Source organism: Dunckerocampus dactyliophorus, chromosome 2, assembly GCF_027744805.1.
Source record: "Dunckerocampus dactyliophorus isolate RoL2022-P2 chromosome 2, RoL_Ddac_1.1, whole genome shotgun sequence".
NCBI classification, from domain to species: domain Eukaryota; kingdom Metazoa; phylum Chordata; class Actinopteri; order Syngnathiformes; family Syngnathidae; genus Dunckerocampus; species Dunckerocampus dactyliophorus.
In genome coordinates, this window is record NC_072820.1 from 29,315,642 (window position 1) to 29,335,950 (window position 20,309).

Consider the following 20,309-nt stretch of genomic DNA (forward strand, 5'->3'; position numbering starts at 1 on the left):
AGTTGGCAAATTTTGCTCGACTACAAAAGTATAACAAGGGAAGAGAACATGGCGTTAGACATGGCGTTAGAGAGCATTAAATGGAAAGACTTTTAGGATACCTATACACACCATCATCTTGAATTACAACGTGTAAACGGTTAATTTACGCTAGTTAGTTTTCTTTACACATTTTACAAAGTCAAAGCCCATTACTAAGTTGCTAAAAAGGGGGCATAGACATAGACAGACAACAAGTCGCATTTTTTGTCCACAGTTTGGCTAGTCTTGCGACTTATAGTCAGGTGCGACTTATATATCAAACTACAGTATACTGTATACAGTCTTCCCTCTCTATATCTCGGTTTGAATATCGCTCCCTCACTATATCATGGTTTTTCAAAAAACAATTAATTGATAAATGATCGCTATTGTGTGGTTGACTATGGCCTATTATTAGTAAAAAAAATATTGAAAGACAAGTTATATGTAGTATTCTGATCACTAGGCATCAGTAATGTTATGAGACATGACATTAGATTACTGTACATTACCTTTCACACTGCATAGAGACTCGCTACTGACATAGCTGAGACGGACATTCCATGCCAGTGCAATGTGATGTAAACAAAGAAGAGGGCTCTAATAATGTTACAACCCGCATTTAGAAAGTCAACTACAAAAATATTTTGTTTTTTTAATATAGAATACTACTTTGCGGAAATTCACTTATTAGCAGTCGGCTCTGGAACCAATTAACAGTGATAAACGAGGGATTAATGTATAAATAGTCAGACAAAATAAGCCATTAAAGACAGTTTACTTTGTAGGGGAGTGGTGGCGTACACCAAGTGTAGAGTTTTAGCTTGTTGTGGGCTACGGCCACAACAGTAGCTAGTAGTAGTACTAGTATGTTATTATTGTGCCTGTTGTAAGATAAAAATTTATCCTGCAATAAAAGCCTTTCTGGTGATCAAGTCTGCTGCTTTCTCACCGAACACTTAGTGACACCTAGTGACCAATGTGGAATACTACATTCAAAAGTTGAATGGTGGTCGAAATGGCTTATACGCCCCGGCCTTAGGCATCTAATTATATTTAAAAGATTATTTTGACATTTTTATGGTTGAAAATATTAATGGGCCGCATGGTGGTCTAGTGGTTAGCATGTTGGCCACACAGTCAGGAGATCGGGAAGACTTGGGTTCGTATCTCTGCTTGGGCATCTCTGTGTGGAGTTTGTATGTTCTCCCTGTCCGTGCGGGGGGTTTTCTCCGGGTACTCCGGTTTCCAACCACATTCCAAAAACATGCATGTTACGTTAATTGGAGACTCTAAATTGTCCATAGGTATGAATGTGAGTGTGGATGGTTGTTTGTTTATATATGATGTGACATCTGATGTGAGAGCGCAGAAAATAACGTCACCAGTATGTGTAGTAGTAGTAGTAGTAGTAGTAGCCCAGTATGACAAATCTACGAGAGCCATAACACATTGATTTACAGCACAGCAACGTGCAACTGAGTGTTCACTAAGAAAAACAAAAAATCCTTCACTGATGGGAGAGTTGTGAAGGAGGGCTTCTGCTGCAGAGACCTTACCCATAGGTAAATAAAAAGAGGAATTGCATGACAAATTCAGGCAACTGCCAATGTCTGCTAGATGCATACAATAACAAGATGATCTGAAACTAGAAGAGAATGTACTGTTGCATCTTTTCTTTCAAAAGGAGAAACTTAAATTATTAAGTTATTAATTCATATTATTTTTCAGCAAAGCTAGAGCATTTTTTTATTTAACTTAAAAATAAGCCTTTTGTGTTCATTTCATTGTTGTAGAGTAAAACCTTTTATTTATGTGAAATTTGGTTATATGCCCAGATAATTATGTTGTATTGAAACAGTCGGGTGTTGGGTTTTATTACATTTGATATTCTTATGGGCTAGTCTGTTTGATGCAATTTAAGGCAAAATGAGGTTCGGACATTTGCTGTGACGAGAATTGCGTAAACGGACCTTACTCAATTTTAATTGGAGACCCCTGGGCTACTGTAACTTTGAGGCTGTTCAACTGAAAATGTATAAAATCTGTCATTTTAAGCCCTTTGCTTACATGACAGCTGCGTTTTGGTGGCCTCAAAGTGCAAACAATTGGGGGGGGAAATGTATGTTTTTTTAAAAAAGTAACATCCTTTGTTGAAAGTCTTGCATTTTACAGCAGTCTCAGTCATTTTTGCAGCTTTGTGTGAACGGGCATCTTTTTCAAGAAGCTCTGTAGACTGTGTAATCAAACCAACCAACTGATATGAAAGTCCTAGCATTAGCCTAGCCGTTATCAGTGCAGGCTACAAACAAGGCTGTAAGACACATTGGTGCAACCTGTCATGATGATTAGTGTCATGCATCATCGTAAACAAAATGTGCAAAGCTCAGAGGAGATAAGCAGCTGCAGGAAGGGGCTTCAATTTGGTGGGCGTTAATGAATATTGTGCCAATTTTCACACAAATCTACTCCAAGAGGAGCAACGAGCATAAGATCAGATGCATTGTCCCCACTTTGCCAAGCAAACGGGACCCAAAAGTAGTTCTCCCTCAGGTGGAAGCCGGCTGGATCCAAAGTGAATGCAGACATGGCAGGCTGGTTGCGTCGTCTTGCCTGTGCGAGGGCCTCAATCTGAGCGGGAGATGACATCCCTCTTGGCATATAAGCATTATGCAAACTCTGTTCACTTTCACAATCAACGACAAGCAAGGAACAACAGCGACACCATGTCAGGGGAGGGAGGGGATGCGAGGGGTACACGGATTAGACTGTCATTAATACCCAGTCTGGATGAAACCAATCCTGAGGCAGCCAGTCAGCGCCACACAGATGCAGATTAGTTTGTACAGCAGCCGCTGTCACAGTTGGAGACAATGGTGCATTTTGTTCCCTCGCAACTGACAACAAAAGTAGGACTCATTTCTAACAAGGTCAGCTGAGATTGTTTAAGCGGCAGCACAGTGGGGGGACGGGGGAGGAAGCCCACCAGAATCCCACCAACCCCCCAAAATTAGACTGGATTTGAGAAGTTATATCTATATACATACTCCAAATAAGAATAGTCGCAAATGTATTTGACTGCCTTAAAGTGACAATAAGTGGTTATTTCACCTTAAAGGGATAGTTTGGATTTTTTGGCATGAAGTTGTATGACATCTCCATCAGCAGTCTAGTTCATCAACAGCACAGTTCTGGTCGGAGATCCCTGAGGAGGAACGTACTTCAGCTTACTTGCTGGGCCCATTAAAGTAAAGAGTTTGGCTTCTCAAAACAATAGGCTTTCAAAGAAGTAATAATACATTTGAATCACAAAAATGCCTCCTCAAAAAAATCAGACCTCAAAAATTGCTCACCATAATATTAGTCTTCTGCAGTATCCCTGTGCACTGTCGCCTGCCCATTCTCGTGTATGTGACAAAGACTCTCGCATCTTCTGCCACTGTGGAACACCCATGTAAACAAGATGGCCACGGCGCTCCGTCGCCAGGAACTAAGCGGGACTACGCTTCTCATCACGGATCTCCGGATCTCCAGAACTAGACTCACGGGACCAATTGGGGGGGTAAGTCACTGTTGATGGTGTACACTGCTGATGGGGATGTCATACAACCTCATGTCAAAAAAGCCAAACTATTCCTTTAAAAAAAAAAAAAAAGAAGAAGAAACTCCAAAAATCATTATGATGGTACGTTTTGTAATAAGAAGAGCATCTATGCCATTGCCATGGTGACCCCGCATCACCTGCTTTATCAGTCTGTGTGAATCAATGGACCAAGCAGGACACTGTTGAGTTAACGCTGCCGTTGTGGTTAAACTGCTGAGTTGTCTGTGATTGAGAGAGATGGAGGAAGGGGGTCGGGGTCTGGGGGGGCTCCCTTACCCTACAAACACCAGTTACATCAGACAGCCTACCAATCAGCTGACGAGATGACGAGCCGAGCCAAGTAGAGCCAAGCCGACCGAGCTCGCCCACAGCACCGGTTAAACCACCGCCAGTTTAATTTGCTTTAATTAAACTTTCATTGACTGCTGTCAACGTCAGCGGCGGCCGATCACGTCTCCGCAGACACCACATCTGCATCGGTTTACACCAGCGTTTAATAGGTTGCATCTCTCCTGAAAAAGGTGTTAGTCGTTATAGAAGAAGAGCAGTGAAAGAGGCTGCCTGCATGTTTTGAGTTGCACACACCTCAGTAAATCTCAGGCATGAAAGACAACATAGGCGGAGCATCAATTATTCAAGTTATAGTTTCTGGCATCATGCCAAAAAGTATCAGTTTCAAAGGCAAAACCTCTATGTCATGGTTATGGCAATAACTAGACTGTTGCGGAGGTCGTTATTCCACTTCAAAACTGCAAACAAATATCTCATTGAATGCTTCAGTCAGAACAAGACACACTAACAAACTCCAGTGCTTACTTTAGTTTTATCCAAGAGGAGACTGAGGGAAGCAAAAGTGGAGATTGTGGAGTGAAACACTACAGCGTCCTGAGACTGATCAAATAAACTTTCTGGGTTGCACACACCTCAATAGACCTCATTCATGAACAACATCAATTCAGTCAATTATTCAACTAGTGACAAGTTATAGTTTTTGGCACAACACGCCGAAAAGCAATGTTGTGTTGAAAAAAACACATGGCTGTCACAGGAGGTCTCTTACGCAAAACAACACAGTGGCAAAAAAGGAAAAAATAATGACTCACAGAATGCTTCAGTCAGAACAAGACACACATTTTATTAGGAGACAGGAGACTGAGGGCAGCAAGAAAATGTGGCCCACAGAAGCAAAGTGGAGACTGTGAGGTGTGACATTGCAGCGTTCAGGTCTAAAGTTAACAGGCTGAGAAATCTGATGAAAATCTAAGCATCAAGCCACTTATTGACCCAAGTGTTGAGTTTTACGTGACAAAGTAGAAAAAGACAGTCACTTTGATGACAAAAGACACATGAAGCGATACAATCCAACTAATTAAGGCCGTGAAAGGAGTCTTCTTTTTTTAAACAAGTAATTGTCTGATCCACCGCAGTGGACAGCTGCTGCTGCTGCTGCTGCGGCTGCAGCTGCTTCTAAGCAACGCACGCCTTTGCTGCAGAACATTAAAGTCAGCAGGTTCTGAAGCTGATCCAAGTGGACAGGGACAAGGCCAGACCTCATGCGCTGACACCAAAGGTGACACACAATGACACTCCATGCGCATTATATTACTACATTACAAGATGTGTCACATCAGCGGGAGGGCTGTACCATTAGGCAGCATGCACTGGGTCACAAAGCAGGAAAGCTGTGTCGTTTGGCACATACAGGTTGGCTGCAGCAAAGCTTTTCAAAACAAAAACACCTCCACCATGATGGCGAGCGGTGGTATCAAGCTACCGACCCTCGGGCTGTTGAAAACAATCAAGCAGCTCTGTGGGAGTTCAGCCTGTTTGTGGGACTAAAAGTGCACTGAAGTGAAGGACCGAAACAAGACAGAGCCACCAAACAGGAAGCGAACCCCGACTATTCTGTGCTAATGAGTCCCTGCTAAGAGACTGAAGGCATTTCAGTAGCTTGATTCCTGCAGGGGGGCCAGCTGTTTGTACAACAGAAAACTTTTTTCACTACCCCCTTGATCCTGCAAAATTGGTACATAATAGCAGAAGAGTTGGTGTTTATATACAGAACCCAGCAAAGTGTGATCTTACCGCAACTGTACTTACTTTCCCACAGGATGTGTAAAATACTGTAATTTTCGGTGTATATGCCGCTACTTTCTTCTCATGCGTTGAACCCTTCGGCTTGTACAGTGATGCGGCTAATTTATGAGTAAAACTGCAGTTCCCACGATGCTCAGAGTGCAGCTTCAGGAAGTACTTAAGTGGCCGCTAATATCACGTTTTGAAGTCTTAAGCAGCAATCATGTTTTGTCCTGACAAATGTTAAGAAAGTTGGATCAAGTGTAGAATTCCGACAGCTTCTGTTTGGACTGCTCGGACCACCAACCGTCACTATTGTAACAGTTTGATTTAGTGTAGGTTGATTGGTCATGCCTGGAAAGTGGGGCACATGAATGACGTCTCATTAGGGGTATAACGATTAGTTTTAATAACGATTCAATTCGTATCACGATTCGTGGTTGACGATACGATTCAAGGACGATATTGGTTCATTAAGAACTATACGATCCAAAACAATTCAGTAACTAAATCGATTCAGTAACTTTTTAGCCAAACATTCAACCAGTGTGACAGTGAAATAAATATCTGGATACTGGACAGTCCAGGTGACGTTTCCTAGATTCCCGTTGTTTTTTTGTAAGGGAATCAGGTGTAAATTAAATTAATTTTGGAGATAAACAAGTAAACAACAATTAATGACAAACGCATTCACATTTTATTTGAATAAAGTGCAACCAACACTTCAGGTTGAATTAACAATGAATGAATTAAGAGGTTGAATTAAATCAGGTCTGTGATTGATTCTATCTGATAGAACATGACTTGAACTTTAATTTGATACCTCATTCACTTCTCTACCCCAAGTATTAAAGAAGTTAGAGCAAATTTCATACCGGGAAATAGCGCCTTTGGTTCCCACTGCTAAAAGCTATGATCGACCCACGGACCAAGTACAACCATACTACAAAATATATAATAACTTAAGCTGTGACATTTGTTTTAAAAGTCAACAGAGTAGCCATTTACATTTTTTTGATAATCAAAAAGTCCAGGGAAGAAAATCAAGTGTAATTTTATGTAGGCCTCACTACACACGCCACACTACAAATTGCATATAAACAGTAATTCCAGGGCAAAATTAACATATTTCGCAGATTTTGTGTTAATTTAATTAAGATTTTAACAAAATTTCATCTGCAGATAGAAATTAAGTGAATTTATACCCTACATACTTTTTATCTTGTCCTGAAGCGCCGATCCATGAGTTTGAAAGGCTTAAAGTTGGACTTAACTTTCGATGTGACTCGATGTGGTCCAACGCTACATACGTAAATATTAGGTACATAAGTACAAATCCAGTATAAAGCATGGCGATTACATCACAAGCAGACTGAATCGAGTGTAGCATCCAAGGTGTAGGGTGTTTAGAGTCACTCTTTACGGGACAAAAACCCAAGACTTTGGACTCTCTTTGGAGAGGATGTGTCGGCTCCATTTATTCCACTGCACATGTGCCAACCACACTGTAATCCTTGGTAACCACAACAGTCGCCTTTACATGATGTCATCCATGCAACCCACTCAACAGGCATGACTAATCAACTTACGCCAAATCAAACTTAAATTTATTGAATACCTTTTAAACAATGTTAGATTGATATACGTCATCCGGAATGGAAACTTGCTGAACACAGATCAATGTAGTTGGATCATGGTGATATAAATCGACGTATCGATGTAGTAGATGAATCGTTACACCCGTATGTCATATAAAAAGCGACTGTGATACGCTGTGATCACGTGTTGAATAAACGGAGTAGGCCCCTCCGATTCAAAAGAGTCCAACTTTGTCGGTTTTTGTCTTGTCAAAGTGTGACTTTAGATGCCCTACACCTCGGACGCTACACCAATAAGTTTCAAAAGGCTGGACTTCTGCGTGATGAAGAGGACAACTCAAGCTAAAGGGCTAATTTGCTTCAAGATGATCAACGCCGAGAGCGGCAACAAAAGAGAGAGACTGACAAAGTCTGTGACGAAGGAATTATGAGGCTGTTCAATTGTGAAGAAGAGGGGGACTTTAGTGGTTTTAGTTCCCAGGAGGAAGAGGACGGCAATGAATGACTTTTCTGGTAGGCTACTGTTTAACTAGTCATATTACATGCACTGTTCAGCACTGTTTAACTAGCTGTATTACATGCACTGTTCAGCGCAGTTTATTTAATCAAAAGTTTTTAAAAAAAACTTTCTGTGCAGCATCTTTCTGTGTATTAAATATCCCATGTTACCACATGGACACCTGCGGCTTATAGACAGGTATAGACAGGTGTACAGATGTTTTTTTCTCGTTAAAATTACTGGGTGCGGCTTTTATTCAGGTGCGCTCTATAGTCCAGAAATTACGGTACTTATGAACAGCACCCATTGTTTTCAACACAAAAGGAAGTGTCAATTCACGTTCACACAGGCCGGAGTGCTACGACTTTGATTCTACCTCCAAAAGGCCAGGGGGGTCTTCCCTTCATTTGTCTGCCTTTTTCCGCTATTCTGTAGGAATGGCACTGACACTGAATGTCTGGGGGGCCAGACAGGAGGTAATATCAGAGCAGCAATAGAGGTGGGACAGTGCCTGAACACAGCATTTTTTGAAGGGTGTTGCTAGTCATTAACATAGACACCCTACAAAAGATCTCAACTACAGTTGTAAAAGTAGACTGAGAGAAAGCTATTGCCTCAATGGTGGTCGTTTTTACACAGGGAAGCGAAAATGCCTTATATACTGTACGTCTTGAACATCGACCATTGCTTTCAACAGAACATAGCCTGGCGTCACCAAATTCCCTTTTGCACAGGCCTGACTGTCATGGTTTTGATTCTACCTTCCCTTCCCTTCGTTTGTCCGGATTTTTCCAGTGTTCTGTATGAATGACACTGATGCAGAATGGTCCCGGCAATATTCCTGAAAATTGGAGGTAATATCAATATCCGTAACAGAGGCAGGATGGGGTCTGTGTAAAATGGAATAAAGGAAAAGTGGGAAAGTGGACACTCACATCTCACGCCATTTTTGTCTTCTTCCCATTCTGAAAGAATTCACCAAAATTGCAGGGTCTAGCGCCATCCTTTAGGTACCCTAACACTACAATTGGGTACCAAAATTTCAGTTATTTTGGTACCTTTTTAACAACTGAAATGAAATCATAGCGTAGCAGACAACCAAAACACGGGTGCTTAGTGTGGAAACGAAGGCTTGTATGCACACACAAGCTCCCAGCATGCTTTGCCTCCAACAAAGCCATGCAGTCTCCTCATCTCACACTCATCACATGCAAACATGAAAAAAGCTGTTAAAAGGAGGGCATGATTACTAGGAGTGTAACAGTTCACATGGATGTACTGAAACGTTTCGGTTCTACATGTTCAGTTCAGTCCACTTGCGTACCATTTTGGTTATATTTTATGCTAATTTTCTTATTAAATTTATTACTGGAGTGATCTAAGCACTTGATGCGGAACTAAAGTCCTGGGCGAGTTTCCGCATGGACGCCTCTGAGTGTCGGACATTACCGACTGAGGGGGAAGAACGCTAGTAGCTCGCAGCCGTGACAAATAGCATCATGGCAAATGCAAGCGTGAAGCCTGAGCTGGAAGACCCTCCCATCTCACTACGGTCTCCTGTTTGGGAACACTTACCACATGCCATGGAACACTTACCACAGTCATGGAAAAAATTATTAGATCATGTTCAGTTTAATGCCTGATACAACTAAAGGTACCTTTGTTTAGACAAATATAACAATGACAACAAAAATAGCTCAAAAGACTTACAATTTTTTTAGCAGTACAATGCTATAGCTATTCATGTAAGAACTTAAGTGATTTTGGTTATTATCAAGAAAGCCATGGAAGTTGCTAGATATCAGCTCTTAAATTCAACTCTTATGAGCTATATTTGTTATCATTTCTTTCACTTGTCCAAACAAATGTACCTTTAGATGTACCAGGCATTACAATGGAACAATAAACTGAAGAAACAAGGGTCGTCTAATCATTTTTTCCATGACTGCATGTGATTAAAGTTCTTGAACCTCGCTATGAAATACCATCACGTCCTCACTTTAGCTAGAAAGTTATACCAGCACTTTATGGAAACGCTAAAAGTGATGTAGTCACCATGTGTCCGCTATTTCACTTCCGACAGATGGTTGAACTTCACACGCAACAGAGAGCTATTTAACAGTAACTGTCCATTACATTTCGCCACAATGATTAAACAATTGTTTAATTACAACAGTTTATTTTATTATTATTATTTTTCTCTAAAAAAAAAAACCTAACTAATTTATTTGAAATATCACCCAAATGGGTCACTTTTATTTATTTTAAAAAAATCTTTGCATTTTAAAAAAAAAATAAAAGCATTTCAAGTCATTTTTTTCTTCCTTTTTTGTACCGAAAATTAACTGAACCGAGCACTTCAAGAAACTGAACCAAACCGAAATTCCATTTTCGTGTACCATTACGCCCCTAGTGATTAGGGGTGAGGTGTTTCCTTTCTACTACAGTCCACTTCCTGTCTATGCATTGAGTCTCTTCCCTCTGTGCTTTTGTGTCGGCTGCGTGTACATTTGAATGTTTTAATGGGAAGGTAAAAGTGTGCAAAAAAAAAAAAAAAGTAAACAAACAAACATCATTCCAGCCATCTGAACAACCAAACAGCCAGCTGTTATCTTTGCACAGCTCTTGTATTGGACCTCATTAGGTTTACCAAATGAAGTGTCCTGTGAGAGTATCATTATGTCCCATCATGGAAACTGATCTGGTGTCTGCGGCTAGACACATAGAAGGCTTTGACACCATTCATAAGGGCCTTCGTTCCCGGTGAGAAAACACGTTGCTTGAGCAAATGGCGCCGAAATTAGCAACACACACACACAGACACGCATGCACACGTGGTATTTCCTTAATTAACCATATGGACTCAAGTGTGGATTTAGAGTTGCGTCCAGAGGGTTTACCACAGACACTCGCAAAGTCAAAGTGTTTACTCGACGATTAAAATCTCACGAGCACAAGGTCACTGGGTAAAAGTCACAGATAGCAGAGACTGGATTTTCTTACAGGGATAAATCAATTCCCTTCCATCCCAAGAGAAAACCCAACCCCATCATATGCCATAGCTGCAAGGATTGTTGATGATTTCTCTCCCTCAATATAGGCACTATAAATAGACTTTTTAGTGGCGAATGCGACAATGTCTATCATACTTAAATTGTTCTGGAGGCCACACACCTCAAAACTCTTACTTCACCAACGTCTAGTCAATGTTTTTTGTTTTTTTTATACAAACATACAAGTATGTGTCACATCAAAGGGTGAGTAGTTTTATTTGATTTTAGGTTTATTATATTTGGTTAACTTCTCTTTTCTATACTCGTACGACAGTTACGAATAATCAAAGGGGTTTGCCTTCATGCCTTCTGTACTCAAGTGGCTTAAGGGCTATCCACACGGAAATGTTAAAACGGAAAAATATTTTATTGTTTCTGCCTTTCATCCACACGTAAACGGCATTCTGGGTATTCTGGGAAATGGTATTTTTTGAAAACGGCTTCCAGGGTGGGAAAATCTGAAAATGTCAGCTTGTCGTTTCCGTGTAGACAATCAACCCGCTTCTTTCTGAAAACGATGACACCACTGACCCGTCGTCGTCACATGACCAGAAGAGAGCTTTGACAACAAGCCAACATAATATCTGAATATATTGACAGGCATGACTCACCCCGGTTGACGTTGTCCTGATATTTCGTTGTGTCAAACTCCAAAATGACTCACAGAAGTAATTCCACTTTGTTGTAAGTCTAGACGAGCCTTGCAAAGCAGAAGATGACTTATGCGTATGCATTCTTTCTTCTTCTATAGTTTGGTGTGTCACGTGGTTCCATCTGCATGTCTGTTCACGGCGCTACATGTAGGTGTGCCTTGTGTATTACATCCTTTTCACCCAGTGATCCCTTCCCATCAGGATGCAACTATTTACTAATCCGGCACAGTGTGGGCGCAAATTTTTTCAACCTGACAAAAAAAAATCCCAGGAACATTTCAGGGCTTTAGGAGCTTTTAGCATATCAACTATTAGCATGTTAGCATTGTACATATCATCACATTGGGATTCAGCACTTCAGCAACTGTCCAATCATTCAGTATTCAGATGTTCCCATATTAACACAAGCCACCTTCGACGCCGGTTGCCACTGGCATGCTCGCTGTTAGCATTTCCATTAGAGATGCGTCGATCCACATCTTATCACTTCCGATCCGATCGCAAAACCTGAGTTTGGAAAGCTGCCAATGCCGATACAGATACAATTTCCGATGCCAGAGCTCTGTTTGCATTAATATGCAACCAAAAATAATATCAGCAATTGGAACTGTCTCCACACATGCAGCGACACACACACACACACACACGCACACGCACACACACACACCCAGATGCGTTCACGGCTTCACCGACAGTCGGAACTCTTAACATCTCACATAACTTCCAGGTCGCTACATTATCATTATTATTGATTTGATATGAGGCTGCAGTTCCTGTGGAGACAGCAGCATTTGCTGACAGTCTTTTGGCTACGTTTACTGATATTCTTCTATCTACGTTTGCCGACAACATTACAACACAGATGTGGCTCATGTAAACCGCTGCAGGTGGTATCGGATATGTCTAATATGTGAATTAACCTCTATCAGAACCCGATGCAGACACTGGATGTAATTGGCCCCATCCCTAATTTCCATTTAATCACGCTACGCACAAAGTTAAAAGTGTTTTAGAAGGCATCACTAAACAAGACATTCTTGAGGTTTCCGCTGGATTTTGTTCTTATTATGTAGTGCTTGTTGACTGTTAAAAATGTCAAAATGTTGCTTAAATAATTGTCTGCCCAGCTAATAAAGGTTTGAGCCTGGAGCAGATTATTCCAATTTCCATTGTTTTGTTTTACGGGACCACCTGTTTTGAAATGACCATGTTAAATTGTTAAAGGTTCCACGGTATTTACTAAAATCAACCTGGATCCTTTTACATAATCCCTGTACCAACGTGGTCCCACCTCACTTTCAGTATCTGACAGACGGCCCCCAGGCAGGAAGTGACACACCTCTTGCGTGCGTTTGCATGCTCATAGTTTGACACCTTCATGCTACTGCTATCATTAAACTCATTATTTCAATCATCTGCTAGAACACGTTTAATGTTTTAATGTAATAAGCAAATTGGAGGCTTTACATTCTGCAGCTTATCAGATGCAAGTGCAGCACGCGCAAGCTTGTGGTAACTTGCAACACCACATAGCCCGACGTGCTTTAGCATGCATGCGCCGAGATGAATGCAGTTTAGATTTTTGCTTTTGATTACCGCAGCAAGCCATTTCCATCAGCTGCCATCTGAGAAAGTGTCACCCTTAATTGAATTTGACAGCAAATGCAGCAAAAAAAAACCAAAGGCCACTTGAGGTTCAAGGCCACACTTTTACATCTCATTAATTGTCGCACAACCTCTCTCACATGCCAATTTGCTCTTTGCACAAGTCCAACATTAGCTAGGAAGAAAGGACACACAAGCGGAAAACCGTATGCACACACTGTTCAATCCAAACTGAGCATTTGTGATGCATCACTTCACGTATAATCCCACCAACCTCCTCTGCTGTTGTATTGATGTACACATTGATGTACACAGTTACACACACACACACACACACACACACACACACACACACACACACACACACAAAAAAACACCAAAATATTCAACTCCGAGCAAACAAAAATCCTTGCTCTTGTCTGTGAGTCTTTGTTTAGTTCATGGCACCTCATTATCTTCCGCCATTCTTCCCAGACAGCTAGGGTACAATTCCCAGGGGAAGAAGAAGGAGAACAAGAAGCATCACAGATACAGATACAGTCGATTGGGACTCAAGGGTAAAGTTCTTTTTAAAATAACAAAATAAACATGACAATAGGATGACAGTAGGCTCAGGATTTAAGTACTGGAAGGCTGCAGGAGCAAGACCATAAACAGCAGCTACAGCTGACGCCGAGTCTCTCAAACTAAAATATTTAGCAGGTGCTTTTTATGCATGCAAATATGCAAAAATAAGTGATTTCCTCTAACAAATCAATAAAATACAGAAATATTATTAATACTTTTAGTCTTGTGCATACAGAAAAACATTCATTTTCACTAATTCTACAAAGAGAGCCAATTCTAATTTATTTTAAAAAACAACAACATTTCAACAGTGCAAAGATAAAGGAGTAAAAATGTAGAATTCTAAAAAGGAACCCTGAAATATAAAATTATTAAAAAAAAAAAAGACAAACTAGATCGCCTGACTAGATCTCACGAGATTTCTTGTTTGGAGAAAAGCTATATCGTGAAAACAGGGCAACCATAAGCCAATCACACTGAACACTATGGCATGGCTACGATGAATGATAATTAGGAGTGTAACGATTTGTTTTAATAACAATTCAATTTGTATCACGATTTATGGTTGCCGATACAATTCAAGAACGATTTAGGTTCATTTAAACTAATTTAGGTTCATGCAAACACGATACGATCTGAAACGATTCAGTAACTTTAAATCGATTCACTAATTTAGACAAAAATTCAACCAGTGTGACTGTGAAATAAATACAGTCAAACTTGTCTATAGCGGCCACTAGAGGGAGTCTGCAAACGTGGCCGCTATAAACAGGTGGCCTCTATAGACAGGTTGGCGTCCAGTTTGAATGTTGACCAGTAGAGGGAAAAAAAGAAAAAAAAGGAAAATAATAATAATAATAATAATAATAATGTTGACCGGTAGAGGGCACTGTGGGACTGCGGATAAAAGTTGTACAGCACTACTGATGTTCTTATTCTTTTTCTTGTGTTTTCTTTCTTTTCTTGGGAGAATGAACAGAATAAGAATTTCATTGCTTAGTATAACTGCCTGTTTTACTATGCATATGACAAAACTCTTGAATCTTGAATCTACTAGGCTTGTTATTATCCACGACCCACAGAACAAAGCTGTGCTAGTAATGTCTTACGCTTGTTTTTAATATTTTACTTTTTATACGGCAGAGTGTCATTACAGCTTTAGTTCATCAGGAAGTGACGGTGGGCGTCCCAAGCAGGAGAGCTAGGCTCAGTGCTAGCTGTGAGTTTGGAGAGAGTTGGGAAGTGTGTTTATGTTGGCGTGGATGTAAAGTCCTGCAGTGTTCTCCGCTGTTAATAAAGCCATTAAAGTGCATCGGCGACGTGAGTCTCTCCTTCCCCACAACAAGCGGCATTACAGTATTGACCAGTGCACACCAGGAAATAAACGGTGTTATTTCTTAGTAATTAAATACACTGTGTGCACAATTATTAGGCAAGTCAGTATTTTGACCATATTCTCATGTTTATGCATATTTTCCAACCCCAAGCTGAATAAACTTGAATGCCTATTGGTATTATGCATACCAGGTGATGTGCACGTGTGTACTGAGTGGGGGAGTGGCCTTAGGAGATCAACACCCTTTATTAGGTGTTCACAATTATTAGGCAGCTTCTTTTCCTCAGAAAAGAGATTTAACAGACTCTGAAAATTCAACAACTGTGAAACATAGGGATGCAACACATTTCCGAAATTGCCAAGGTATTAGGACACAAGCACAGAACCATTAAATGTTTTGTTGGAAGTGCACAAAAGGGCCCCAAGAAACATGTTGAGAGAAAAACATGCAAATTAACTGCCAAATATTTGAGAAAAATCAAACGTGAAGCTCCCAGGAACCCATTATCTTCCAGTGCCGTCATATCCAGAACTGTAATCTACCTGGAGTGTCCAGAAGTACGGTTCATGGTGTTCAGTGCAGAGACATGGCCAAGGTAAGAAAGGCTGAAACACGATCACCACTGAACAAGACACACAAGTTGAAAGTCTACGACTTGGCCAAGAAATATCTGAAGACAGATTTTTCAAAGGTTTTCTGGACTGATGAGATGAGAGTGACTCTTGATGGACCAGAGAGGTGGGCCTGTGGCTGCATCAGCAATGGGCAGAGAGATCCAATCCAACTCAAGACACCAGCAAGGTGGAGGTGGGGTATTGGTCAGGGCTGGAACTATTAAAAGATGAGCTTTTTGGGCCTTTTCAGGTTGAAGATGGACTCAAACTCAACTCCGAAACCTTCTGCCACTTTTTTCACACAGTGGTACAGGAAAAAGTGTGCACCTTTCAAGAAGACCATGATTTTAATGCAGGACAATGCTCAATCTCATGTATCTAAGTACTCCACTGCGTGGCTAGCTAGTAAAGGTCTTAAAAAGGTCTTAAAAAACAATGACATGACCTCCTTGCTCACCTGACCTAAACTCTATTGAGTACTTGTGGCCGCTTAAACATAAGATTTACAGTGGAAAAAAAAGGTACAGATCTGAAACAAAAAGGACAGCTGGACAGCCTTGACGTACATGCACAAGAGAAAAACAGTGAGCTGTGTTATTATTATTATTATTATTATTATTATTATTATTATAACAGTGGTTTATTTGGCGACAAAAAATGTTGTGGGCCAAACACACCTGCATTGTTTTGTGTTTTGTCAAAAAAAAAAAAAAGTTTGTCCAGTCATATTTTTTCATTGTACTTTTCTTAAAATTAATGTTTAATGTTCAGTTCTCGTGGACCCAATATCGTGCATCATCTCATCTTGTGAGTTTGGTGTCTCATGACACCCCTACAATGAACCACAGCCAAATACATATAACAAAATACAGAGTGAATGTATAATTAATGGAAATTTTACATGATAATGTACATACTTTTTAATTGTTCTTTGGCTTGTTTTCAAATCCAAACCCTTATCAATTCATAAAATGTGAAATTGTGTACAGAAAAGCAATGATGCTTTTTGAGGCGTCGCCTCAAAGTGTCCAATCAGATTGCTCTGACATCATACTCTATGCCGCAGCTAGCCAACTAATGGCCGGTGAGCCAAATCCGGCCTCTGAATATGTTTTTTTTTTTGTTAATGTATTTTCTTTTGTATTATTTTGTTCATACCTGTCTCAGGTAATTCTGGAAACATTTGTTTTAATCAACGTGATATTTTAAATATGATTTTTTATGCAAGGAATCTTTGTCTGACAAGCTGAATGCAAACAGAAGAACAAAACAGTGAGTCACAAGACACACAAGGGAACTTCATATTTATAACATTGTCAGCCCTGTTAAAAGTCTACCTCATGCAACACTGTTCTGCAAACACAAATGTATTATTTGTTTATTCTTTTACTAATTTTCGTCAGTTCATCTGCTGTAAGTGTAGTAACAGCTATGTAAATATCTAGATGCTACTTCAGGGAAAAAGCTAACTTTAGGGCAAATTTGCAACCCTGTTTCTTCTACCGTTCCGAATGTTTGTAAAAGGATTGCACCAAATAGAGCAAATAAACATATAAATATGGAATACCTCTTTGATATTTATTAACTACTATTGGTGAAAATATAACTTATTTTTGTAATTCTGAAGCCCAAATATCCTCCAATTTGGAATGAGTGGGGCTCTTTGCATTGCGTCCTGGGATTGCTCTGCTGTGACGTAGTAACTCAACCAGCTCACGTACGTCACCTCTTTGCATAGACAATCTTTGAGGAATTGATTAAAGTTTCGTTTTCGCATACAATATAGTAATATGTGCGTCGTGTAACTTTTCAATGACTTCAATGCTAAGTAGCTTGCTGCACACTGCCAAGGATGCTGATGTTTGAACTCTGACCTCTCAAGAGTGAGCTTGACAGCTACCATTGAACCATCAAATCCAAGCACAAACATTAGTGACAACTTTAAACACCCACATGGTATTTTACTAATACACTAAATGGTGGAAAACAAACACCATGGAGCGTTTGCATTGGACCGACACTGACAGGGTCAGTGCAAGTTCGATGGCGGTTTTCGATTAACACACGTACGGTTGTCGGTGGTTCAGTCACGTTAAATGAAAGAATAAACCAAGAGTTTATTTAAGATGTATCCTTTCTTGGCTTTTATAGTGACGCCTCGGGAGCGTAAAGGACAGGTGTTATTGACAAAGGAAACCAAAAATCAAACATTCATGAAAAAACGAAATCACAAGCGATACAGTTAGCAAACATTCCAAGACCAGGGAGGAAACCAACAAATCAACACATCAACTCACCTGTGAGGCTTCAACATGTGGACGCGGAGAGCAGAGATAATATGCCTGGGAGTCGAAGAAGTAGAAGGGAGGAAAAAAAGGCGAGGCGAGCGTTCGGCGTGTCCGCCTGTCACACGGTGAAGGAGGAGCCAGTGTTTACTCCAGCGAACACAAGCCGCCGCCATGCAGCCATCACCCGCATTTCATAGTGTGATAGATAGCGACACGCTGCGGTCACTGCCTGTACTGCAACTTCCTTATGTTTTGGCGTGGGAGTCAATAAAAAAGCATTTAGCATTCCTATGTCCATAATGTGAGCAATATTTATTTTGACACGGTTTTTGTATTGTAGCTAATTAGATACTTATCATAACGCCTCCCTTCAGAGAATATAATACAGTTGAGGCCTCCCCTACTCCCCCAAAATGTATTTTTTGGAGCATATTTAAAGAGCTGTCCCTTGAGAGAAGTGTCCAGTTAGCAAAAGTACAATAATCAGCCATGGATGGCAAAAGGACTAAAAAATGTCTATAAGAAGAAAAACACATTATATAGGAAATGTATCATTCAGCAAACTAAAGAAGCAGAAAGAACATACAAGACATACAAAAATAAGTTGACAACAATCTTAAGCGTGTGTAAGAAAGAATATTATAGTCAATTATTAAACTAATTAAAAACAATATTAGAGCAACTTGGGTCATCCTAAACAGTAATATAAGGAACAGTACTAAGAAAGCAGACTACCCTCATTATTTTATGGTTGTAAATATCAATAATTATGAAATGAATGAGGTAGTTGAAAAATGTAATAACTACTTTGTAAATATTGGACCAAAACTGGAAGAAGAGATTTCCAAAATTCTGGACAGTGGAGGAAAGGAATGGAAACAAAAAACAGGAATCCTAATTCCATGTTCCTCACTGATGTGACAAAAAAGGAAATCATGGATATTGTTAACAAATGTAATGCAAAAACATCAACTGATTTTAATGGAATTGAAATGGAAACAATAAAAAGGGTTATCAACGAGATCGTAGAACTGCTGACGTACATCAGTAATTTATTATTCCAGAATGGTAGATTTCCTAACAAAATGAAAACAGCTAAAGTTGTTAGAATTTTCCAAACTGAGACAAACATCAATTTACAAGCTACCGACCTGTTTCCTTATTACCACAATTTTTTAAAATAATCGAGAAGCTATTCCATAACAGGTTGGACAAATGTATTAATAAGAATGAATTACTCGCGGATAGCCAATATGGATCCAGAGCTAACATTTCAACCTCCACGGCACTGACTGAAATTACCGAGGAAATTACCAACCCTATAGACCACAGAATGTGTGCAGCTGCAGTATTTATGTATGAGACAAAAGCTTTCAATACAATTAATCACAACATCCTAATTACAAAATTAGAAAGGTGCAAAATCAGAGGGTTAGTTTTGAATTGGGTCTAAAGTTATCTAGCTAACGGTAAGCAATATGTGAAGCTATGTGAAGAATATACATCTGCAAGTTTAAATATTATGTGTGGATTACCCCAGGGGTCAATACTGGGACCAAAACTGTTTACTTTTATATTAATGACATCTGTAAAGTGACAAAAGACTTACAGTTAGTATTATTTGCAGATGATCCCACTGCTTTTTGTTCTGAGGAAAGCACACAAGAGTTAATAAAGTCACAGATGAAATGGCCATATTGAAAAGATGGTTTGATAAAAACAGATTAACAAATAGTAGAAATACAAATGTATTAAGCACAGATTGACTGAAACTGAATTCAAATGAAAATACATTCTCAACAAGCCAATTACCTGCTGGTAAAAGCCACATATTCCAAGCTAAACCGAGCTGTTAGCAAATACGTTGGCACTTGCAAATATTTTTGAGGCGGTCCTTAAAAAGAACAACAGATCACATGACAGTTCCCCCTCCAGTAAGGTGTCTACTGCAGGTGTAGGTAAATCATTCATCTCTATTATGCTTTATGACCCTTACGCACATCCAGGAGTGGACTTTGAATTCAAGGCGGGGTTGCAGAAACGTGATGGACTCAAAATGGATCCACATAAAGTGTCCAGGAAATGAATTAAAGTGGGGATTATACAAAAGTGATGTTGTGTTAGTGGACTTTTTGGGCTATTAATTTGCATAATTGTCACACACACACTCAAGGAGGCCATGCTGTTTCTCTCTGGAGACATGATCCTGATGTGACTGTGTTGTTCCATGGCAACCATCTGGCTAATCAAAGGTCACAGCCATAACTGGTTTACAAGTGACATGTCACTCCACCCTGGCAGAACAGTCCAACACACACACTTTGGATGTTTGGAGGATGAGGAAGTTCTGATCCGGAGAGTGGAGATTAGTTTGAAACTCCCAACATCACCGCC

General features: G+C 40.0%; 1 protein-coding gene across 1 annotated transcript in view; it reads right to left on the reverse strand.

Moving 5' to 3' along the window:
- ptprea (protein tyrosine phosphatase receptor type Ea) overlaps nucleotides 1–18,074 on the reverse strand; it is a 63,255-nt gene extending 45,181 nt beyond the window's left edge. Inside the window, exon 1 of the mRNA XM_054764970.1 lies at nucleotides 17,925–18,074. The gene's annotated coding sequence lies outside the window, so the exon portion shown is untranslated. The remainder of the gene's footprint in view (nucleotides 1–17,924) is intronic.
- Between the last annotated feature and the right edge of the window lie 2,235 nt (nucleotides 18,075–20,309).